The sequence below is a fragment of the Myotis myotis genome, unplaced genomic scaffold (genome assembly GCF_014108235.1).
Source record: "Myotis myotis isolate mMyoMyo1 unplaced genomic scaffold, mMyoMyo1.p scaffold_m19_p_3, whole genome shotgun sequence".
Taxonomy (NCBI): domain Eukaryota; kingdom Metazoa; phylum Chordata; class Mammalia; order Chiroptera; family Vespertilionidae; genus Myotis; species Myotis myotis.
The window spans coordinates 1,438,952-1,465,654 of record NW_023416335.1 but is presented as its reverse complement, the minus strand read 5'-3'; positions in this window follow the sequence as shown (position 1 = coordinate 1,465,654).

Genomic DNA, 26,703 nt, shown 5'->3' with positions numbered 1-26,703 from the left:
CTCATCATTGATCTCTCTCTCTCTCCCTCTCCCTTCCTCTCTGAAATCAATAAAAACATTAAAAAAGAAAGAAAGAAGTCTCCTGCACATTATAATGATTAGACATGAACCTGAAAGGACAGAATCTCCAGGCTTTCGATAAAAAAACTCTTAAGCTGTTTGTCCACAGATCATCGGGCCAGAAGCAGGATCTCAGGAATTCTTCGCGGAGGCCAAGGGGGTCAGAGAGGATTAGCGCGGCCGGTGGGCACGCAACTAAGGGAAGCTTCTCAAGTGAGCAAAACAAAACAAAACAAAACAAGCCGTCCGTGAGAAAATGCTGACACAACGCAGGTCTCAGTGTAATAAACAGTGCGCTCGGACCTCTGCCTCACCTATGGGACTGAGCACCACAAATACGTTATATTTTAGTTCTTAGGAGAGGAGCAGAGGGTCCACGCCGTGTAAGAATCATATTTTTATGAGCCCGCGGACGAGTAGCTGGATGTTGAATCGCATCCCGAATCCTTAAGGCCTCATAAGCAGAGCAGCACAGTGTGTGTTTGCCCAGGGAAGCATCTGACAGGGATTCCTCCCGAGTCCCATCGCATTGGCAGGCTTCCCGCCCAGCCTGGCGGGTTCTCATGATTGCTGTCGGCGGACGCCTCACACGGGTCCTTCCACCATCAGTTCTGCAGGAAAGACACGCCACCTCAGTGGCCTGCTGCTCACAACAGACGTCAAATTTAAACAGTGGCTCACCGGCCTGTGTTGTATTCCTCTGTGTTCTGGAAGTTCATATGCATGCCAAGCGCTCTAGGAGGGATCAAACAGTAAGTCACGTAACGAGAGGGACTCAGCCACGCTGCTACCTTCCCAGCTCGGCTACTTGGGGATATTGCAGACGCCGTCTTCTTACCTCCTGCTGCTGGGTGCACAGTGATCGCACCATTATTGTTAATATTCCCAGTGAAATTCTTGAAATCGGCTCAATTATATACACGGAAAACCCAAGTAAGTCACATAGAGGCACTCTCCTGCCACATATATTTTCATCAAACTATCAAATCAAGAATAGGAAATACAGCATTTTTTTTGGAGGGGGGGAGCAAAGAAAAATGGGAAATCATTCTCTTTGATGCATTTATCTCCTACTTGTCACATAGTACAGGTGGCAGAAGTAAAACACATGGACTTTGGGGGATATGTTTGACATTATGTACAGATATGACCAGACTGTGCTATTTTCACTCTGGATTTCCATTTGGTGCGTCCGTGTGTCATACAGCCAATAAAATACTGTCTTGATAAACCCATTTAGAGATTACTGCATAACGATTTACAGTTGTTTTGCAGCTGAAGTCTGTTTTTTAACGTAGTAAGAACATTTCACATGCGATCTTCCTCCTTAAACTTTTGAGAGCACGATGCAGCAGGTGAGCTGCAGGCGCCAGGCTGTCCGGCAGGCCTCTGGCACTCGTTCATCTTGTGAAAATGAAACTCGATGCTCACTGAAGGTCTCCCCAGGTCCTCCTCCCTGCAGCCCCTGGCAGCTGCCACTCTGCTCCCTGCTTCCGTGAGTTGGTCTGTGGTGGGTCCCCACGTCATTGGAGCGTGCAGCGCCTGTGCTTCTGCGACGGGCTTCCCTCCCTCAGCATCGCCCCCCACGCTCATCCAGGTGTTGCAGGTGGCAGGGTTTTGTCTTTTCTTTAAGGCCAGGTCATATTCCACTGTATGAATATAGCACATCTTCTTTATCCAGGCACTCCGTGTCTGGGCTATTGTGACTAGTGCTGCAGTGAACATGGGGGTGCAGGGACTCTTGGGGATTCTGATGTCTATTCGCGGATGTGGAGAAATTGGAGCCCTTGTGCACTGAGGGTAGGAATAGAAGATGGTGTCGCCGCTGCGGAAAGCAGCATGGAGGTCCCTCGGAAAATTAAAATAGAGCTGTCATATGACCCAGTCAGCCCGTGTCTGTGTGTATACTCAAGTGGGTTATTTTTGATACAGTAACTTGCAAATACCGTATCAAAACACCACATAATTACTAATACAGAATCATATAAAATTGCAGCTTTCTCTCACACCTTGCCTGGTCCAAATATTGGTATCATTTGATCCGCAATCAGCATGGACAAGAAAGTAATGAGAGTAATATTTCTGTTTTGTGCACCATCAACCCGCAGTCACTGGGGCTGTTACTCAGTCTCGGTAATTGTTTGGGTCATCAATCTCTGGCAGGAACCTTCCGGAGTGCAGGATGATAGCAGAGCATCAAGCTGTGCCACGCTGAGAAGCGATGCATCTCTGTCCAGGTGAGCTCTGCCCTCCGGCTACCGTCATGTATCTCCATTCTGCTTACAAATGGGCGTTCACTGTGCTCAATGGCAACAGGGTACACGGGATTTATAAATAGATGAAACATTTGCTCTCCGTAACATCAGAACTTACATAGGTGAAGGTGCAATTGGAAGTCAAGGCAAAATAATTACGCTTACCTGCAAAATAAATGACTTTGGTAAATCATTGTGATAAGCTATTTAGATGATTAAAGATTGTTTATGTAAAATACGCTCTTCGTAGAATAACTCAATTTTAACTTTCAGTGTTCACTCTTAAAAAATAAAGTCTGTTTTTTACCTAAAACATAGCATTGCGTCATTGTACATAATTTTGTTAATTTATAAATTTTAAAGGAATCTCTCCTTTTAAATATATTTTATTGATTTTTAGAGAGGAAGAGAGAGGGATAGAGAGTTAGAAATATCAATGAGAGAGACACATCCATCAGCTGCCTCCTGCACACTCCCCACTGGGGATGTGCCTGCAACCAAGGTACATGCCCTTGACCGGAGTCGAACCTGGGGCCCTTGAGTCCGCAGGCTGATGCTCTATTCACTGACCCAAACTGGTTAGGGCTAAAGGAATCTCTTTCTAATCTTTGCTGTTAGATGCATTAAGTCATCGGCTATTGTTTTAGTCTGGGATAAGAGTCTTTTATTTTTGATAGAAAATTTATTCCCTGTTTACACAATGGAAATAACTTGATCTCCTCTTTGCTGATTGGTTTGTAAAGGTAGCTGTGTATCCTCCCTTATTAATCAAAGGTGGCATTTTATAGATAAACATATAGGAGGAAAATATATACAGTGCTTGCTGTAACTTTAAAAAAAAATTATTGGTTTTCGAGAGAGAGTGAGGGAGAGAGAGAGAAATACTGACTTGTTGTTCCACTTACTTACACATTCACCGGTTGATTCTTATGTGACCAGGGACTGAACCTGCAGCCTTGGATATTGGGGTAATGCTCTAACCTACTGCGCTACCCGGCGAGGGCTTGCCGTAACTTCTGATTTTGTTTTTGACTGAAGCATTGTGTCCCTGCATCCATGTTTTCTATGAAGTACATTACTTCTGGTTCAATTTTCATTATTTAATTCAATGAACATAGTAAAGCCTCCATTTTTATCCGAGAATTTTTTCCAATATCTAGAAAAGTATGGAAAAAATGTGGTCATCCCACAAGAAAACACCGCCGAGCTTTATGAAAGTTTTAACATTTTGATGAAAGATCACAGAAAGAATGTCAATACTTGGCTGCCCTCCCCAGACTGGCTCCTTCCCCTCCATTCATGTCCTGTTCATGCGAACGTTTGTCGATTTCATGTATGCATTCGTACTATTACTGCACCAGGATTGACCCATTAGCCCTACCCAATGTTTTGTATGTTTTCAGTTTTTGCACAAATAGTCTGAGACTGAGAATATCATTCAACTTCCCTGTATTTTTCACTCTTCTGTCTGTAGTTCTCACCATGTTAGTGCAAATATCCCCGAGTCATTCATTTTAAATACTGTACAGTATGACGTTAATGGAGTACGTCACAACTTATGTAATGAGCAGTTAGGCCTGTATCCAATTTTTCACGGTTATAATCACGAATTTCCCACCACGTGTCTTCATGCCATACATGCTAGGGTTTCTCTAGAACAGTATATCCTCTAAAGTTCAAATGTGCTTATTCACAAATTTACCAGAATTTGTCTATATTGCCCTCAGGTTGTTTCTATAACTTTATACATTTTGCAGTGCATAAAAGTTCCCTATTTTTCCAAAATCTTATCAATGGTTAATAGCAAATATTTCCAGTTTTGTCAGTCCGATGGATATGAAATAGTATTTAACTATTGTTTTTAATTTCCATACTTAGAAATGAGCTTGAGTATCTTTTAGTACATTTTTCAGAATTTAGTTTGTTATTGTATTATCTATTCATATATTTTTCTCATACTTTTTTTTGGTTGTTTGCCTATTACCTTATTAATTAGTAAGAGGTCTTTATATAGCTTCTTCCAGTTGGTAGCTGGTCTTTTCACTTGCATATGGCCTCTAGTTGGAGAATGCATTCAAATTTATCAGTTTTCTTTTTGAGCTTTTGAATCATATTTAAGCAAGCTTTCCTTGCCTTGTAGCCATAAAGATATTCTTCTATGTTTTCTGTAAAGAGCTTTATAGATAAGGTGTTTCATTCATACTACTTGTACAGATTAGGTCAGTCATTAGAATGGATTATAAGGTATAACTAATTTTATTTTTATTACATATAACAAAATCTGTTCTTACAGTAACTTTTATTTAAAAAAAATTTCTTTGATTATTTTTTCAGTAACAGAATTCCTTTATTTTAAAAACAATTAACACATATATTTTCTATATAATAAAAGGCTAATATGCAAATAGCCCAAATGGCAGAACAACTGGAACAACCAAACAAACGGTTGCTATGATGTGCGCTGAGCACCAGGGAGCATGTGCAGAATATGGTGGGCATCAGCCATGGTGGGATGGTGGAGCAGGAGAGTGGGGGCGCCAGACCAAGGCAGGGCACCGGTCGCTGTCATTGGGACAAGCCTCTGGTGATTACTGAAAATTCTTTGCTCCTGCACACTGTAGTCCCACCTGGCTCTTGCACCTGCTGCCCGCACCAGCCCTGCTTGCACCTGCTGCTGGCACCGGAGCCGCCACTTGCACCCACTGCCGGCACCGGCCCCACTAGCACCCGCATCCAGCACCAGAACTCGTCCCAATTGCTTGGCGCCATCAGCAGGTGCGAGCGGCAGCTGCCGGCCCAATCACCCCTGAGGGCTTCTCCACCTCCCCCTGTTCCTGAGGGGCAATGGGGCAGAAGCCGCTGCTTGCACCCACTGCTGGTGCCAGCCCCAACCGCTCCGTGCCATCAGAGGGTGCTAGTGGGGCCGGCTCCATCAGTGCATGGGAACAGCAGTGGGAGCAGGGCTGCTGGCAGACAAGGGACTGGGGGCCACGGAAGGAGAGGCTGGGCGGGTGTGTGGAGGATGGGCCAAGACCCGCCCCTGTTCCTACCACAGCCTCATGGCCCACAGAGATAGAAACATTAATGATGAGAGAGAATCATTGATTGGCTGCCTTCTGCATGCCCCTGCTGGTGACCAAGCCTGCAACCTGGGCATGTGCCCTTGACTGGAATTGAACCTGGGGCCCTTCAGTCTGCAGGCTAATGCTCTATCCACTGAGCCAAACTGGCTAGGGCTCAGTGGTATAATTTATACCTTTATTCCTAGGCTTGGTATCTGTTGGGACAAGACCTCCTGAGCTATGGAAAACATGTCATACTTGTTTAAATGACAGAACTGTACCTCTTCCTCCAGGTGGTCTTGGAGACCCCACCTTGTTCTTCCTTATTTCTTTTCAACTTAATTTTGTCTCATTACTTTCCCATCTGAATTTGGGGAAAAGATTGCAAAGTACTATTTTAAAAAATTGGAATTTTGCTTAGTATTGGGTTGAGATTAATAATTAATTTGGAGAGAATTATCTATATATATATGTATATATAAAAGACTAAGCAACTGTCCGACCAGCTGACTGGCCGGTAGGTATGATGCGCACTGACCACCGGGGGCCTGATGCTCAACACAGGAGCTGCCAAGTTGGGGTGACTTGGCAGCTGCAGTTCTTGGGTGATGCACCCCGGAACCAGAGAGGAGGGAGTCCCATTCCTCGTGGGGCCATGTGATGCCACCTTTGACCATGGGTTATGTTGTTGCTGGGGCACTGTCGGCCCTGAATCTGGTTTACTGCTGAGGTGTGGTGACCACAGACGCCCTTCAAGCCAAGGCACCGCCCCAGGTGCGGCCGGTGGGGAGGGGTCTTGGGAGGTTGGCTCCAGGGTGTGTCGGCCCATCTCACCCAGTCCTGCCCTGCCAGCCACCTTCTAATTAATTTCTTTTCAATGTGCACAAATCCATGCACCAGACCACTAGCATTTTTATTATATTGTGACTTTGCAACCATGAGCTTGATTTATTTCCATTTATCCAAGTCCTCATTTATAATATTTAATACATTATCATTTCTGTTAGATTTGTTCCTACTTATCAGAGTTGTTTGGCTTTGATATTTGGCCAAAACTAGTGATTCAGTGGCGCTTTATCCTTGGTCTTCAGAAGACTGAGAAGCTACAAGCCAACTTCAATCTAATTTCTGGCATCCCTGAGCTACAGGGGGATCGATAATTCTCTGATCTCAAAGATTTACTTCTGCTTAAACAGCATTACCACATCAATAACACAAATAAGATGTTATTTGGATTTATTGTGAATATCTGAATGTTCATTTACAAATAAATGTAAATAGTCTAGATGTTACTCAGAGCAAAAATTCTCCTTATGTTGTTTTTGTGGTGAAAATCTGTTATTTTGAAATAAAAATGCTTATTTATTATTGCAGAAGTACAATGCTGTAGTAATTAATAATGACTGTGAAATGTTAACAGCATGAAAAAAATTATCATACACTTTTCAGATAGTTAAATATCTAGGACAGTGAATTTGAGATTAAATCAAAATTTGAGAATAAAATTAGAATATTAAGAGAATATGCTAGCTACTTAAGAAAAACATTCAATAGTTTTGAACTAACAGATGTTTATCCAATTAAATAATATGAGGCAGAATGATAGAGATCATTGGAGGATTCTAATCTTTGCGAATTGTTCAGCATACAGCATCTGGAAATTTAAATGAAGGAAACCAGGAACTCTAATTTCTAGAAATTTCACTCCTTTTATGGAGTTTTTCTTCTGACGTGACTGTTACTGGCAATGAATGACCATTTAGAAGCACAGATGTTTCTCGCAGTGGCTGCACAATCCCGCAGGTGAAATTATGGAGAAGTAATATTTATACTAGATGTCCGGTGCATGAAATTCATGCAAGGGGCTCGGCCCTCACAGCCCCTGCTTCGTTGGGCTGTCCGGTCTAATGAGCATATTACACTTTTGTTATTAGATTATTGTATTATTTTCTGTATGAACTATAAATTTACTTTGGCCCCACCCTTTATGTTTTTAATTTCCGTGAAGTTGGGTAGTGAAGACCTGGGGGGAGAGATAGAGAGGAACATCGATTGGTTGCCTCCCACACAGGGCCCCTGCAACCGAGGTACCTGCCTTTGATGGAATCAAGCTGGAATGAGTGCTCAAGCTGACGCTCTATCCACTGAGCCAGACCGGCTAGGGGTAGGCATTGTGTTTCCATGCCCCCATTTCATTATCATCAGAGCAGTTGGTGGCCAGTAGAACTGCCTGTCCTGGTAGAAATATTCTGTCGTCAGAACTGAATAATGTGATAGCCCACATCTGCCTGTGGGCTCTTGAAACATGTTTAGTATGACTGAGGAAGTGGATTTATAATTTTATTCAATTTAAAATTCAATTTTAATAGCCACATTTGCCTACTAGCTAAAATATAGGACTATACAGGTAGTTTTAATTTTCATTTTATTTCTATCATTTAAACAAGAGATGAAGTATGATATGTCCAAGCCATACTTTCTGCCTGGGAGTCCTGTCTTGATCTCTCTCTCCTCCCATGACAATCCTCATTTTTCAGGATCTACCTTAAATTACATTATCATTCATTAATTGCCCTCCCTTACTCATTAAGTCACAAAATATTCTAGCTCAAATAATCAAATCTAAGCCCTTTATTTGACAGATGGGGAAAAAGAGACTAAGAGAGTTAAAATAAGTTTAATTAATTTTATGTGACATTTCATAGTCTGTCCTGGTTATTGACTTTTAAAAAACTTAATTTCAACATACTTGTGTAATATGACTACATCAAATATTGCCTGTAATAACTGCCTGTTGATTAAGGATTATAAATATTCTTTTGTATTTAAAAAACAGTGTTCTATTCTATAAATCTGAAAGGGAGTGCTGCCATGTACCATATTTTAATGGTAGCATTCCCGGAAAGGGGACCTGGCCCTTGACGGGTCTCCCTAGGCCCAGCTGGTAGTGTGTGGGTCCTTGACTTCATGTAGGAAAATATTCACAGCACGAATCCAGGTCAATCTTAGGGGATGTGTATTAAAGCTGGGGACAGTGCGACAAGGAAGGGCTGGGGAAATGAGCCTGGGTGGGGCTGCTCTGCCTCACTAGGAAGTCAGAGAAAAGGGGGTGCCTGGGGTGAACTGTCATTGCCTCTGGCAGCCCCATGGGGTCCCTTCCAGTTTAGGAGATGCATGCCTGTGGGGAGCAGGGGGGTGGGCTTGCTCCTGGGAAGGAGAATGTGTGCTGCACCTTCACTTTTGAGGGGTTTTAAAGGCTGGGAGTTTAGGGGAGATCTTAGGGGAGGATCTCAACAGAATATTCATCAGCTTTATGCTGATGTACCAAAGTAAGGTTTATTCTCTTAACTTCATCTGCCCTTGTGGTTGGCAAATGGCACTGGCTGGATTTCTGATACCTGTCTCCCTGAGTAGGGCGATTTAAGCTTATGTACCCTCTGGCTGGGGAGGAGAAGTGCGAACCATTTACTCTTAAGCGTCCCTGGTTTCGGGAAGACAGGGTGTTCTAGATGGCTGCAAGCTGCTGTTAGCTGTCTGTCTCGGAGTCCCTACTCCCCTTGCCCTGGCTTACTAAGCTTTCTCAGCAGCAGTAGGTTAATCCTCGCTTGAAAATATTAAAATAGAGAGTGAGTGGACATCAGTCTTCAAATAATTTTATAATGCTCTTAGAAATACACGGCGTTAGTAGATATTACATACCCGTGTTTGCATTGTTTTAGTTTGATGTGATAATCAGGCATGAAAGGCTGTACATCCAATTTAAAAGGGAAAAAAGCATGCAAAATACATCTCAGCTCTAAAGATTTAGTTTATATTCATATTAGTTCCATTAAAAAAAAAAGGAGTGCTGTGACATGGATATTGTGAAGATTAACAACATTAAAATGACTGAAAAATTCACATATTTTTGTAATAGAGTGCATAAAGATTTTTGTTTAAACATCCCAAAATGCTGACAAAGAAACTTTGTTTTTTTGGCAAAGAAAAGTGCTGCATGGCAATTTTTTATATACATCTTAAAAGTGAGTAAGAAGTAAGGGCTTTAAAAATTTAAACCTCATTAGATTAGAATAGAAATTTAGAGCTAAAAGACACCTTGGGAATAATCAAATCCAATCCCTTCACAAGCAATGACACTGACTTTTAAGGAAGTTCACTTCTCTTAGAAAAGACAGTGAATTAGCCAGAATCTGAGCGACACCGGAGGTCTGCTGGTCCCGGGCAGGGATGCTTTCCTCTACGCCAGACTGTGTCCCCAGACGTCATGCTTGTAGAGAACGTATTTTAAAGAATATCAGGTGGTGTTATCAGTGAAAGTGGGGTATCTACCAGTGGAAGTGGGGGATCCCTTTCCACACAGGGTGCTGGGGACGGGATCCTTACAATAGTCTGAGAAGAAGAATTTTCTGAGACTTGCACTTGGAGGATGAGTGATTTTTATTCGCATGGAGTTACATCCCTCGGTTTCCCTTAGTCCAGTCCTGGAAGATGCGCATCTGGGGATGCAGAGCTAGAAGCAAAGCCAGTGTCCAGAGTGTCTGTTCCTTGGTGGAGCTGGGTCCGGGTTAGCATCAGGCTAGTTGTGGCCCATTCGTTTATTGTGTGTGGGGCCCACATGACCCATGCCATGCGGGCAAATGCAGGAGCAGGAACCAAGAGGCAAGAGAAGGAACCACAGTTTAAGTATCTCAAATCTTCCCCTGCTTGCAGTGGCCACGCCTACACTGGCCAATGACCTGTTGTCAGGTGTGACCGACAGGTACCTTCCCTATGTCACCCAGACTTTACTGGCCGTGCCTGTAATATTTGCTTTCCCTTTACTCCTTTCCAGTTATTAATAACCAGGTTTATTCTAAGGGTATCGATGGCCCTTTTACTACAGGATTTATTCTATAGGACAGTGCATGTAACGTTGGTTAATTTGTAGGGCAGAAAGGAGTGGCATCCCTGTACCATCATTCCTATAGCCTAACTGAACTCTTTGCTGCCACTTGTCAAAGATAAAAGGAGGAAGTATTATTTTTTTAAATATAATTTTTTAAAAAAAATATATTTTATTGATTTTTTACAGAGAGAAAGGGAGAGAGATAGAGATTCAGAATCATCGATGAGAGAGAAACATCGATCAGCCGCCTCCTGCACATCTCCCACTGGGGATGTGCCCGCAACCCAGGTACATGCCCTTGACCGGAATCAAACCCGGGACCTTTCAGTCCGCAGGCCGACGCTCTAGCCACTGAGCCAAACCGGTTTTGGCAGAAGTATTATTATTAACTAAGTGCCTTGGCCTCAGGTATTGGTTTCCTCCATTTTCTATTTTACTGATAATAGACCACATCTCCCTGTCATTGGACTGTCATCACCAACCTAGGTAGGATTTTTCTTCATGAGAGGGCTTATTCATTCAGTGGGATTTTATTAAGCATCTACTGCTGATCAGAAACTGGGCCAGGTACTTCCATTCCAAGTAAAATAAAATGGAGAGACCCCGACTTTCCTGGAGGGTTCCTCTTGTGGTAACTGTCATCCTTACACACCCTTACACATTTATGCTCACAGCAAAAATAACGTCTAGGGTCACAGAGCAATCAGTAGGGTCCAGAGACTCAGAGATCTTAAGTAAAGTGAGGACAGAAAAAGTATTGATTCGTCAGGCAAAATGAAAGCAGCGGCTAACCTTGCTCTGAAGAAAGAGGTGGCGCGATGGGGGAACTGGGAGGAAATTGCAGTGGCAGCGTGGAGTGAGTGCACAGCTGAGAAGTGACCCTGAGGCTGGAAGGCAGTTGATGTCCTGCAGGAATGAAGTGGCTTGGGCATTGGAAGTCTCCGTGCAGCTGAAGAGCCACTGAAGTGGCCGCTAGAGAGTGAGGAATCTGGGAGGGACCTGGAGGGTATTGTGCTAAGTGAAATGAGCCAGTCAGAGAAAGACAAGTATCACATGATCTCATTCATTGTGGAATCTAATGAACAAAAGAAGCTGATGAACAAAATCGATCCAGAAATACAGAACTATGGATCAGACTGATGAATTTCACAGGGAAGGCTGTGGTGCAGGTAGGTGTGTGTGTGTGGGGAAGATTAACCAGGGAATTTATATGCATACTAGAGGCCCCATGCATGAAAATTCGTGTACTTGGGGGTGGGGAGGGGGGCCTTCAGCTCAGCCTGCACTCTCTCACAGTCCAGGACCCCTTGAGGGGTGTCCACTTGCCAGCTTAGGCCTGCTTCCCAGAGGATCAGGCCTATGCTGGCAGGTGGACATCCTTAGCACTGCTGAGGAGGTCGGAGAGGCTCCCGCCACCACCGCTGTGCTTGCAGCCTTCAGCCCAGCAGAGCTCCCCCTGTGGGAGTGCACTGACCACCAGGGGGCAGCTCTGCATTGAGCATCTGCCACCTGGTGGTCAGTGCCCATCATAGCAACCAGTCATTCCTGGTCGTTCTGCTGTTAGGGTCAACTTTCATATTACCCTTTTATTATATAGGATTAGAGGCCTAGAGCACGCATTGGTGCATAGGTTGGGTTCAGCAGGTGCGGTCCCAATCGGAGTGGATTGGGGCCGGGCCTGTTGGGAGGAGGAGATCGTGGGAGGTTGGCTGGCCAGCCCCACCCCTGATTGGTGTGAGAGAGGGCGATCAGGGGTGGAGCTGGCTGGGGGGAGGGGCTGCAGATGGTGGGCCGGCCAGCACAGCTTCCGAATGGGGTGGGGGGGCTGATCAGTGGCCAGCACCCTGGGGGAGGGGCCATGGGTGGGTTGGCCAGCTGGCCCTGCTGCTGATAGGAGTGGGGGGGGCTGATAGGGGGCGGAGCTGGCTGGGGGGAGGGGCTGTGTGCCGATCAGGGTGGTGGGGGCCCATCAGGGGTGGGGCCAGCTGGGGGAGGGGCCACTGGTAGTTGGCTGGCAGCCCTGCCCCTGATTGGGGGGGGTGGCAATCTGTGGTGGGACCAGTCAGGGAGAGGGGCTGCAGGAGGTTGGCCAGCAAGCCCGTCCTCTATTGGGGTGGGAGGGGTCAATTAGGGGCGGGGCCAACCAGGGGGTGAGGCTGCGGGCTGATTGGGGTGGTGGGGGCCCATTGAGGGCAGGACTGGCGGGGGGGGGGGGGGGGGTAGGGGCTGCAGGAGGTTGGCTGGCCAGCCTCACCCCCTGAATGGGCCAGTTCACTGGCCGCAGTGGGTATCATAGTAACTGGTCGATCCGGTCTTTACAGCGTTCCGGTCACTGGCTTTTTATATATAGAGATATGCATAGCCCATGGACACAGACAATAGTGTGGTGAAGGCCTGGGAGGGGTGGGTCCAGGATGGAGAGGTCAATAGGAAAGAAAAACAAAAACAAACGGGACAGCAGCAATACTTTCAACAATAAAGATAAATTTAAAAAAAGAAAAGAAAGTGAGGGATCTAGAAATAGGATTTGGTCAGGGGGAGCGATTGGGAGTTTAGATTCCAGGGATGGTAAGATGCATCCGTTGGTTTTCTCTGGAGAAACAGAAGCACAAGCATATACTGTATATCTGTAGATGATAGATAGATAGATAGATAGATAGATAGATAGATAGACAGATGATAAATGGAAAAGGAAACTGTAGACTGACTTGCGTCCCCCTAAATTGTTATATTGAAGGCTGACCCCCAATGTAATAATATTTGGAGGTGGGGCTTTGGGAGGTAATTAGGTTTAAATGAGGTCAAGGGTGAACCTCATAATGGGATTAGTGCCCTTATAAGAGGAGACACCAGGAGCTTGCTCCCTCGTCCCGTCTGCATGTGAGGGCACAGAGGGTAGGTGACAGGAGCTACGTGCTGTAACCAACACACCTTTCTTATTCCTAAAACACATTCAGAATCTTTTTGCATTTTATCTCGTTGTTGGTCCAAAATATTTCCTGGAAATTACATAGCTGGTGATGTTTTCCATGTGTCTTCAGCTTAGTAGCTTTGTGTATTTTTTCATTGGCAATGACTACACTGCATTGAATTACCATGTTTCTTTTTCACTGGGGCCTGGCAGTAGATTGTTTTCTTAAAAATATATTTACTACTGCTAATACGACTGTCATTTCAGATGCACTGAGTGGTTAGGAAACAGCATGGAATCCCACGCAATTAGCCTCCTGTGCCAATTAGCAACTTCTGATTTTAAAGAGAACTTGGCTCTATTATCTGCATATAAAACTTAAAGACAAAAGCAGTGCACAGATGGTTATGCAGAGGGAGCCCCTGCTTCGTATTTGCAAGTCCGTAGACACAGCATATGCATTTGTTTGCAGCCTGAACATGATTAAGCGGGTGGAAGCCATTCATTCGTCCCCTAGGAACACTGCTCTCCGTGGAAATACAGAGAGACTCTTAGCTTGATGCCAGGCCGACAGCAGCCTTACTTGAGGAAGATATAATAGTTAACACGTTAAGCACCCAGTCAGTCACCGGTGACTGTTAATCCACGAGAAATACTGCCATAAAATTTAAGCATGTTGCCTGGCTGGTGTAGCTCAGTGGTTGAGTGTCAACCTATGAATCAGGAGGTCACTGTTCCATTCCTGGTCAGGCCCATGCCTGGGTTGCAGGCTGGATCCCCAGTAGGGGGCATTCAGGATGCAGCCTATCAGTGATTCTTATTTCTCTCCCTTTCTCTCAAAAATCAGTTTTTTAAAAAGTTAGGCATGTAAATCTTACTCATGACAAAAATATAAAGCTAAATTGTCTTCAGAGCACTTGAAGGAATTCTGACTCTTTTATACTATATATATGTTGCAACAAAAAATAGTGATCCAACCAATTAAAAATACATTCCTCCACATATCTTGTCAATACTGGTTTTAAAGTTTATGAAACCAGAGGATTTTTTTAAAAGAAACATGCCTATAACATATTACACCATAGCCTAACATTTAATCTCAAAAAAAAAAGAAAACAGAGGCTTGAATATTTTACGAGCCTTCCATTCTGTAAAGGAAAAACTGTCCAGAGATTGGTTGATTGTAACTGGACTTTATGAGGTATCAGCAGGGAATTCGAAACCTTCACACCTTTCCTCTCTCAACCCGTTTAACCTCCACCTTCTGGGGCTCAGAAGCATGATGTGAATGAAGCGAAGATGCCGCAGAAGCATATTTTGAACATTTCAATCCCCTCCCCTTCGCTATAGCTCAAGCATGTGAAACTCAAAGGCCAACATGGGCCAAATAAGCGAGGCAGGCGGCCCGTGGGTCGCGAGTTTGACATGCTTGCATAGCTCTTTGGATCACATGAAGTGTACAGCTCGCTCCTCTCCGCACCACTTAAGAAATGGCATTCCTCTCCTCTGCTTCGTCTGCTTTCACAGTGCTGTTAAAGAGTTAGTCTCTGACGCTTTCATATACTTAAAAGTTTTACATGCTGTATTTATTGCAAAGCTTTTGGTACAGTGAAAAAGCATATCTGAGCATCTTCCTAACTTTCCTTTGACATTCTTTCCTATCCATCAAGTAAACAACTAAATTAGCAGATAAATACCTTACATAAGTTATTGACGTGCCTGTAGTCACCAGAGGCAAATGGTTGTGAATGATGAGTTCACGCCCAAAGCTTCTTATTGCCTTCTTAATGGGTAATGTGACTCTTTCAAAGCAAATCCATCTCAATTGCTTTCCTCCGGTTTATAACATCTATCTGTGATCGGTAAACAGAGGTAGATTGGGATGTATCAAGAAACACTGGAAATCGGCGCTGTTTCCTTTTCATGTAAGACTTCGCATTTTAAAAACGTTCCCCTCCTTTTCCTCTGGGTCCCTTGTCAACATTTGGAGACAGCCAGTGTGCGCCGTTATTTCTTCTACTTAATAAGTGTACTTGGGGGCGTCGCAACATCTTCTCATCAAGCAAGTGCAAATGTTAAGAGCGGCTCGGCTGTTTCAATCACCGCCGAGTGGCTGTGAGTGGCTGGATCTCTCTGGATGAAAATATCAGAGAGGGTGAACGTGTTGTTGCTATTTCCCCTAACGTTTTCTTTAAGAAAACATTAAAAGTTGGAGGCACATGTTCTAACATTTGATTTACTTGCGTTTCAAGGTTGTTTGTGGAGCGGTAGTCATCACACTCATTTGTATTCACTCTTCCCTTTTACAGCACCCTTCCTCTCTGTTAAACAGAGGGCCACCTGCTTGCTCAGACCTTAAAAGGTAATTTCTCATTTCAGATTATTGAAATGGACATTAAAAAGAGATGTTGTAGGATTCATTCAAACTGTAAATAGATTGAGATACAGTCACTGATTCTGAATTGACCGGATGCATATCTGTCTCTTCAGATAGACTCAAGCCATGATTTCTTTTTCATTGTGTTCTTTATTTTTGTGCAATGACCATCAGGGGTCATTTTTGTGTAGTAGTGTCAATGCTGGTCACTCTTGTGTCACAATAACATTGCATGAAGAACTCTCCAATGAGCTGATTTTGCAAAGGAACCCTGGACACAGACCGCAGTATGGTGATTGCCAGGGAGCAGGGGGTGGGGGGAGTAGAAGAGGGTAAGAGGAATACATAGTGAGTGAAGGACACTTGACTGGAGGGCGGGGATAAACACACAGTGCCATGTAGAGATGGTGTAGTGTAGAATTGAATACCTGAAAACGATGTAATTTTATTAACCAATGTCACCCCTATAAGTTCAATAAAAATAATGATGATAAAAAAAGAAAGAGAACCATAATTTAGTTTGGATTATGAATGAGGGCATCGCAGAGTTCTGAAATGTGACCAGAGGTAGCAGAGTGGAGACGAACTTATCAAAACCATCCAGGGTCGCTTTACAGGCATTAATTCAATTTAGTTCATGCACCACTCAGAGCTGTTAAAATTGCAAATGACAGAACTCCACTCGCATCAGGCTTTTTCAGGAATAGAAAAGGAATGTTTCACACGCCTAGAAAGGCCAGAGGTGGAAGAGGCAGGAATGACAGGTTGCAGGCCAGGTGGGGTTAGCGGACCATTCTCTCTCATGACCAGGGCCCTGCTCTGTCCCTGTTGGCGTCATTCTCGGGCTCTACATCACGGTCCCTGGGAGAACCAGGCTCCCATTGCTCTCACTGCCCACAGTTGCATGAAATGATAGCACATCACTGTCCCCAAAGTCCTAGTAAAAAACCTTAGCTTGACTTTCATTGGCTGGAATTGGGTGGTAAACTCTTTCCTGACTTAATCTCTGTGGATGGGACTGTGATCCATGTAAACTGGGTCACATGCCCTTGTCGGTGCCAGGGTTTAGAGAAGCCTTACCTAAGCCACATGCTCTGGGGGCAGATGAAAGTGGGTGTGGTGCGAGTACCCAATATTATGTGCTGCCTTGATATCTGAAACCACCTGGACCCCAGGGTACCTTTCCACTGTGCTCTGCAGATAAGGTACTGTAGCCAAACAACCCTCCTGGTCAAGGGATCAGCACAGTGCTACCAGCCTTTGCGGCTATTCAAACAAGCTCACCACACCCTCCTAAGGAAACGACAGGGCACTGTACCCTCTTGATACTACAGAGCTGGCCTCCCCAAGTCCCTGTCCCCAGAGGCACCCCCCATGTCCCCTCCTACTGGCTGAGAGTCTATATGACTCACAACTGTTGGTGAGCTCCTTTGTGCGCTGTTGGGTGTCATGTGTTTGGCAACCCCAAGCCCAAGAGTGGGAATCTTCTCTCACCAATGGGGTGAATCAGAGGCCATGAAAATAGGAGGATAACTATAAAAATCAGGGGTTAATGCCACATAAGAATGAATGAATGCTGGGTAGGTCCATACATCACTAAAATTAATTTCATTTTAAATCTATAATTCAATTTCACAAATATTCTTCACCTAGAACTCCTGATAGGAAGTGAGAACAGAACTAACAGATCTTCCTAGTGAATGTGTGTATACTTCAGGATCACATCATTTCGACCAAGAACCCCGTACCTGACAGAAGATTGTAAAGGGAACTAGGACTGGTTTCCCTAACTGATGAAGCACTACATAGTATAGCTTTTATTTATTTTTTGAGAAATTTACTATATTCATTAGCATTTTAAGGCTCCGATAAGTTCTGCAGTAAAATATCTAATTAATAGTTTATATCAATGATTTCTCAGGCATGTTCAGCACAGAACACATTTTTCATATAATTTATTAATACTTAATTAAACTATTTAATTGGATATAACACTTTTAGGGAATGATGCTATATTCTTCATCTATGGAATATTTTAAAGATTTATTTAGAAATCCATAGGAATATCTTAAATCTTAATAATTTTAATTATTTTACCAAATATCACCATTACAAATGAGTATTGTATGACATCTGAGAATTATTTATGTGGTCCTCTCCCTAAGAGGTCTATACTAGACGGAAGATTAGACTTAGATATCTCAAATTATACCAACTACTTAAGTTGAATTTTAGTTCATTCATTCATTTCTCTAGATCAGTGGTTCTCAACCTGTGGGTCGCGACCCCTTTGGGAGTCAAATGACCCTTTCACAGGGATCACCTAAGACCATCGGAAAATACATATATAATTACATATTGTTTTTGTGATTAATCACTGTGCTTTAATTATGTTCAATTTGTAACAATGAAATTGGGGGCCACGACAATATGAGGAACTATATTAAAGGGTCACGGCATTAGGAAGGTTGAGAACCACTGCTCTAGATCCTTGAAATCCTTTAAAGGCTGTTTCTTCTTCATATAGTTTGGGAATATAAATCTAATTCTTATGAAACCAGAAAATGATCAAGATAATAATTTTTCTTTTTTATCATAAACTGTTGGGGAAAAATAAGATTAACCCAGACCTTCTGACCTAAAGGAAAATATATTTTTAAGGCTAATATTTCAAATACTAATTTCTCCTTTGAGCAAAGAGTGAAAAACAACTTCTATTTGTCTTCTGTGGCCTTCACCACATAGCCTACTGAAAGGGCATATTAAAAATAACATGTGATGCAAGTTATGGTAAATGGTGCATATAAATTTTCTTACACAACAAAGAATCAATTATGCCAGGAAAAACAATAAACCACAATCCATGGTTAACTAGTGAAGACTGATCATGATTTTAAGTATATTTTAATTTTATTTGAGCATGCTAACTAACAGCTATGTAAATATTCTGAGTTAATTATCTTCGTTCTTTTTAATATGCACTATGTAATTATGCAAAATTTGGGGTAATCTTTTCAGTGGAACTGGTTGTCAGAGTGGGAAATGGTCTTATTTCTGACAATGAAAGCAAACAGGATAGTTTAGATATGATGGGGCAATACTGACCAATATAATTATTGTTTTTGGAAAATGTTGCCTTAAAATGAGTAAAGAAGGTGATCTGTTTTTAAGTCTCATAGAAGATAAACACAAATATTTTGACCATTTAAAAATAAAATATTGTAGCCCTGGCTGGTGTGGCTCAGCTGATTGGGCGTCATCTGTGCACCAAAAGGTCACCTGCTGGGTTCCGGTCAGGGCACATGTGGGCTCTGTCCCCAAGAGGGGTGTGCAGGAGGCAGCTGATCGATGTTTATGTTTCTCTCCCTCTTCCTCCCTCTCTCTAAAACTCAATAAAAAAATCTTTAATAAAATAAAATGCTGTAGATGGAAAGGAGATTAATTGCATTTATTAACATAGTATTCTGACATAGGGTGGCAATATATAGAGATTTGGGCATGTTTCATATTGGATATTGAAGTATTCCAAATTGTACAATTTCACAAGATTCTACTAGATTCATAAGATTTATTTTTGAATCTCTATTAGTATATTTTAAGAAATCACATTTGAATCCTCTGCAGTTTTACATTAATAATACAGACATAAATAAGGTAGAGTTACCAGTAAAGTGTCATATTCAAAAATTCCCAGGCACTTACCTCTCTTCTAGATTAAATTTTGAATTTTTTACATGATATGAAATCAAATCCTCCTGAAATATAAACAGATGACCAACTCTGTATCTATAACTTTGAACCATTGGCAAAGTGGTGCGTGTGTGTCCAATGCATGTCATTTTCAGTGTGCAAATTTAGTATTAAAATCAATATACTTTTATTTATTTTTCATCATTCAGTTTAATTTATCTTTGGATCACTGATTTTAGAAGGGTCTCAAAAACAGTGTTCGTCAAGTCAGGGCTGTGTCTATTAAATATCAAAGCCTAGGTTGTGAGTGTGTGAGCGGTGGTGTCGACGAGGGCCTGTCCTTTGGGCCACACAGGTTTACCACTGAGATGCCCTTCATTCTGATGAGAGAGGGCGCCTCAGTTGTAAACCATAGATCCCCTAACTCCTGTGTTACGTGTATCCACGCCTCCATTCATTCAGTAAGTATTCATCCAGTGCCGATGTGTGTGGGCCCCTGTGCCCTTGCAATATAAAACTCGAACCATCATCCCTAATCCCAAAGAGCCGACCCTCTAATAAGACAGACGCACAAGCAGATGGCTGCAGTGCGTACCAGCCAGTGGGGGACAGAGGCGGGCAGGTATGATGGGAGACCTGGGCGCTCCAGTAGCAGAGGCTTCTGGAGTTGCCTCCAGGCAACGGAGACTTAAAAAACAAGCCGTGGCTAGAAGCACCAGCGCTGCTAGCGCTGAACCTCAAGGTTCCTGGAGGACTGGAGACCTACTTTCAGTTCAGCTGGGCAGATGCTTATTGAACCTCGCAGCATGCTGAGGAGAACGAGGCTGACCTGTGAGACTGCTCGCTACCCTCCCCTTCCCCTTGTTAGGGGCATGAGGGAGAGCTCCCAGGAAGCTACAGACATTCAGCAAACAATGACCAGTGTGGAGAGTGCTATGGAGCCAGTGTGTGGCGAAGCAGGGGAAGTGATTTAGGGTCACAGACCGCCACACTAACAAAGCGATGCTTAAATTGAGGCCTGAGGGATAAGCGCATCTAACCAAGGAAAGGAGGAAGGGAGGAGTGGCGTTTTGTAGGAATGTGGAGAGGGGTAGAGAGAGAGGCTAGGAGGCAGGTTAGGAGGTGTATTACCTTTATCCTCGATTCAAGGGGGAACCTTTAAGTTTTAAGTTTAGAAATAGGCCCAGCCAGTGTGACCTATGAACCAGGAGGTCATGGTTCAATTCCTGGTAAGGGCACATACCTGGGTTGCAGGATCGATCCCCAATAGGGGGCATGCAGGAGGCAGCCGATTAATGATTCTCTCTCATCATTGATGTTTCTCTCTCTCTCTCTATCCCTCTCCCATCCTATTTGAAATAAAAAAATATATATTTTAAAAAAGAAAGAAAAAAGAAATAGCATGATGAGATTTGCATTTTTAAATTATCCATCTGTCCGTAGGCGGTGGAGCTTAGGTTAGAGCTGGGTGTTGGGAAAAGAGTTAGGAAGCTGTTGGCAGCATCCAGACAGGAGCCTGACCTGGCTGACAGGTGTGGGTGGGCATGGAGTGAAGTCCATCTATTCAACAAATGCTTAGGAGGTAAAATGCCTATTACGTTATTTTTTTAAATATATGTCTTTATTGGTTTCAGAGAGGAAGGGAAAGGGAGAGAAACATCAATGATAAGAGAGTCATTGATCGGCTACCTCCTGCATGCCCCCTACTGGGGATCAAGCCCACAACCCCGGCATGTGCCCTTGACCGGAATCAAACCCGGGACCCTTCAGGCCACAGGCCGACGCTCTATCCACTGAGCCAAACCGGCTAGGGCTATTACGTTATTCTTGTGGTGAAGACACAGTGCTGGTTTCTGGAGCTACTCTAGTGAATGGGGCAGTACCGGCACCTATGTGGTATTTTTAAATTGATTAGCATCTGAGACCCAGTGGAGCACTAGAGAAGCCACGGGCTGGACTGCGGAGGTGATCTGCACCACGCGTCATATTCCAGTGTCGTGAACAATGTATGTGGACGTTGCAGCCTTTGCACTTTGTCTGTTATTTAGTGCCTGTTGGGAAGATGGATTTGAGGGACATAAGAATCCACGTATGAATAGAAGTCAAAAGGCCATAGAAGGGGTTCAGGTCGATGATGGTGGAAACATCACGATAAAACAGGACAGCACAGACAAGAAGGAACACAAGTGCCCAGCCAGCATGGCTCAGTGGTTGAGTGTCGACCTGTGAACCTGGAGGTCACAGTTTGATTCCCAATTGGAGCATATGCCTGGGTTGTGGGCTCAATTCCTGGTATAGAGCCTATAGGAGGCAGCTGATCAATGACTCTCTCTTATCATTGATGTTTCTATCGCTCTCCCTCTCCCTTCCTCTCTGAAACAATAAAAATATTTTCTTTTTCTTTTTTTTTTTTAAGAAGGAACACAAGTGAGAAAGAGTTGAGGGGCAGACTTAGACTTGATGACTGGATGAAGCAGAGAGACAAAATCACTAGCCCCATTTGACGCCCCAGTGTGTAAGAGGAAGGTCGGAGGGACAAAAAGGCGTAGGTAGCAGGCGCAGAGTCAGTATCCAGGGCTACTTATGGATGGCTGGTAGGTAATGACTAGTACATTCTGATTATCCTGCCAACTTCAAGTACAATCCTGATTCAATTTCTACCTGGTTTTTCCACATGTTTTCCTTTTTATTTAAATAATTGACAATAATTGATTCACTGTCAGTTTTTGTCCTGATGCTTTAATATAATGTGGGAGTGGAAGGTGGTGTTCCCAGAAAGACAATTTCTTGGGAAAAAAAAATTGTTATTAGTCTATTCATTTTTTTCTTTTTTTGTAGTCAGCACACTCTCCCCTGTGTGTCAACTGTCCGCTTCTCTGAGAATTGGGAGAAAATACTCCATAGCTGTTTATTTGTATGTGAACAGCTTTCCGACAAGTGTTTACTGATATTGATCAAATTACTATGAAAACGGCACAAGCTGTCTTCCCACGGTGCTATTGCTCCCCCACGCTCACCACCCAGGCGAAATCACATTCTGGGTAAAAAGGAAGAAATACATGAAACTCGCTCCTGAGACCAACAACAAATAATTACACAATCACTTTCAAATCCCAGACTCGGGGCGCGCAGTACAGCGCACGTCCTTCGGGGACCCTGCACTGTGCTGGTTATTGCCCAATGCCTTTTGTCACACATCTTGTCCAGCTGTGAGGTGGCAATTTCTGACTTCGTTTTATAGAAGACATCGATTCTATAATAATATAATAGGTGTTGTCAGTATCCCTGTCAAGAAAGAAGTGCCCACAGACGACTCGATAATGTAAAGGTCTGAGACGCCAGGGTTCTTGTTGTCCACTCTGTTCCTCCCACAAAGCATGTATTTTATTTTTAGCTGGAGCTCTCACCTGTCCTGACTTTTACAAAGCTTGGTTTGCTGTTCCTCTACACTAGGGGTGGGCAAACTTTTTGACTCGAGGGCCCCAATGGGTTCTTAAACTGGACCGGAGGGCCGGAACAAAAGCATGGATGGAGTGTTTGTGTGAACTAATATAAATTCAAAGTAAACATCATTACATAAAAGAGTACGGTCTTTTTTTTTTTTTTTAGTTTTATTCATTTCAAATGGGCCGGATCCAGCCCGCAGGCCGTAGTTTGCCCACGGCTGCTCTACACACTGGATTGGCTTCAATTTCGTATTTGATTAATGTATAGATACATTAGTTAGAATTTTTAAAAAGACAGCATTAAAAACATCAACATTGCCTGGCAGGCGTGGCTCAGTCGTTGAGCTTTGATCTATGAGCCAGGAGGTCATGGTTTGATTCCCAGGCAAGGCACACGCCCGGGTTGTGGGCTCCATCCCCAGTATGGGTTGTGCAGGAGGCAGCTGATCAATGATTCTCTCTCATCATTGAAGTTTCTTTCTCTCTCTCCCTCACCCTTCCTCTCTGAAATCAACAAATATATTAAAAAATAAAAAATAAGACATAAACATTTATCATAAATGGATAGGAGAGAATTATAAGCAACACATTTTTATACCCAATTTTTTGAAAGTTCAAAACGAAGACAACTCATTCGGCTCATCACCGATGCCAGCCCTGTTATTTATAGTCCCCACAGGACCTATAGTCCCTGTCACACGGGCTGTGGAACCCCGTTAAATAGCCACAGAGCTGCACACAGCTCCAGCTCGGCAAAGCTTTTTAAAATACGGTTGTTGTTTTTTTATTGATATCAGAGTGGGGGGGAGAGGAAGAGAAGCATCAATGATGAGAGACAATCACTGATCAGCTCCCTCCTGCAGGATCCCTACTGGGGATCAAGCCCGAAACCCTGGCATGTGCCCTGACCGGGGATTGAACGGTAACCTCCTAGTTCATAGGTCGATGCTTAACCACTGAGCAACACCGACTGGGCTCGGGACAGTTTGAATGGAGCTGACTTGCTCTTTATAGTACAGGATTTATGAAGTGGTATTTTAGAAATCATTATACTAAGAAGAAGCCATCTGTGGAAGTCCACTGCTGGGAATATCCTGTTTCATTGGAGCTTAAAGAAAATGAAAATATCTAACTCTTCTGGATCAGACAGATATAGAAAACAAGTCTAGTTTATTATCTGGCAATGATTTAAAAAATAATCGGAGCCACGGGTTAAAGTCCGCCCCTTTCACACAGACTTTCCGACCGTCCACTCTGAGCACTTGTCAGCCTGAGCGGAGAATGGCGTCCTCAGCTTGAGAGACATTTGTCTCGTACAGCTTAGAAAAGTCGGGATTTGGGCAATGTGGCCGTTGTTTAGTTTTCCCAGCCGGGGGGTTTAGCATTTTCCTTGTAAGGAAAATGGCCCATTTTAACAGTTCTGTGTGAAAGTTGGATCCTAAAATACAAAGTGAAGGTTCTCCATGATCTCCTGCTCTTTATTAACAGGCAATCTGTCCACTTCCTACCCCAAAGGTTCCTTTGTTCCCAGTCAGTCCTGATTATTATTGTATTACGAGATTATTAAAAAAGAGAAATGTATGCCTGGCCAGCGTGACTCAGTGGTTGAGTGTGGCCCTATGAACCGGGAGGTCATGGTTCAATTCCTGGTCAGGGCATATGCCAGGTTGCAGGCTGGATCCCTATAGGGGGTGTGCAAGAGGCTGCCAATCAATGATTCTCTCTCCTCATTGATGTTTCTCTCTCTCTCTCTCTCCCTCCCTCTCCTTTTCTCTCTGAAATGTATACATTAAGGAAAATTGAAGATCACACAAATAAATGGAAAGATATTGTGTGCTCATGGATGGAACAAAATATTGTGAAAATGTCCATACCACCCAAACATTCTACAGATTCAATGTAATCCCTTCAAAATTCCAGTGGCATTTATTTTTTTCAAAGAAATAGAACAAACAATCCTAAAATTTGGTTGGGATCACAAAAGACCTTGATTAGCCAAATCAATCTTGAGAAAGAGCAAAGCTGGGTGCATCGTGCTCCCTGATTTCACACTCTGTTATTAAGCTATGGTGATTAAAACAGTATGGTACTGGCATAGAAACAGACACTCAGATCAATGGGAAAGATAGAAAGCCCAGAAATAAACCCACACATATATGGTCAATTAATTTATGATAAAGGAGCCAAGAATATACAATGAGGACAAGGCAATCTTTAATAAATTGTGTTGGGAAAACTGGAACAGCCACACACAAAAGAATGAAACTATACCCTGATCTTACACCACACATAAGCATCAACTCAGGATGGATTGGACTTCACACCAAAAGTAAGAGCAACAAAAGAAAGAATTAAAATGTGGGACTAAATCGAATTTAAAAAAAGTCTGCACAACCAAGGAAACCATCAACAACACAAAAAAGCAACGTAGTGAATATGAGAAAATATTTGTGATTCGTTTATCTGATAAGGGGTAATGTCCACAATGTAAAAAGAAATGATACAGCTCAATAGCAAGAAAACCCAGCAATCTGATTAAAAAATGGACAGAAGATCTCAATAGACATTTTTTCAAAGAAAACACACAGATGGCCTACAGGTGCCTGAAAAGACGCTCAGCATCATATTCATCATAGAAATGCAAATCAAAACCACCATGAGCCATCACCCACACCTTATCAGAATGGTTTTATCAAAAAGACAAGAAATAACAAGTGTTGTAGAGGATCTGGAGAAAAGAGCCCTGGCGATGTATTGATGGGGTTCCTCAGAAAATTAAAAATAGAGCTATCATAAGATTCAGCAATTCCACTTCTGGATATTTATCCAAGAACAGAACCGCTACCATGAAAAGAGATATGCTCCCCATGTTCACTGCAACATTATTTACGGTAGCCAAGATGCGGAAACAACTCTAGCGTTCATTGATGGGTGAATGGATAAAATGGATCAAAAACAGAAAACATTTGATTAATGTGTTGGCTGAACTGCAATTTCTGAGTCATCTCATAAAAAAATAGGAATACAGAAATGACTTGACTCAAACCACTTCCAGTCAATATTTAGTATTTAACCTAGCATTTTAATCATAATGTATATATATAGCTCATGAATGAATAAACATAAAGTTTATCATATTGAGACAAAATGATACCAGCAAATCACTTGCTTATTGTATAATTAATTCTCTACAAGGAAGAAGAAAAGAAAACTAGTACTGATAAAAAGATTAAAAAGAGTATTACTGTAATCAGTGATTAAGAGAGTGCAAAGACATGTGTTGTTTCATAGGGAAAGCATAAATTTAGTGTTATGCTTATCGAGTTTGCGAGTACAGGAGCCTGCCTGAGAGGGAAAGGCCATCCCACTGGTAGAATTTCCAGGACTGAAACTGATTTCCAGTGAACCTGCTGCCATCCTGGAAGTAGCTGTGTCACTGTTCAAGATGACAGAATTGACAGGGGCAGAAATAGAATATTGGGGACCAGCTAGAGTTGTAAGAAATGTTAATCCTGCTCTGTTAACCATGATTGTGTTGTTCTGACTAAAGAAGGCACATTCTAACCTGGCTGGGAGTTGTATGGGACCTGAGAGCTCACCTGGAGATGCAGCCCATCCTCCCCATCAGGGAGCCGCCTATTCTCATGGAAAGATGAACAATCTTGCTGCAGAAATCAGAGCTACCAGCCCTTTGCACATCACTAAGCCCTTAGAAGACCTCTGCCCTTTTCATACACGCAGGCCTTTGAAAATCTCCAGCCCCCCTTACCTCTAAACTCCCTCCCCATATAATCTTTGTCCTTCTACCCAATATAAACATCTGGCTTATGGGGAGAAGAGCAGATTTCTGTGGCAGACCTGCTGCTCTCCCATGCTGCCGGCAGGATTGGAATAAACGCTCATAATGATTCAACCCTATCTCTGCTGAATTGGCTCAAGTAGTGCCAGGCAGCACGGACCCATTGATTATCTGGTTACAGACTCAGTCCTTGATTCTCACTTAAAAGTGAAAGAATT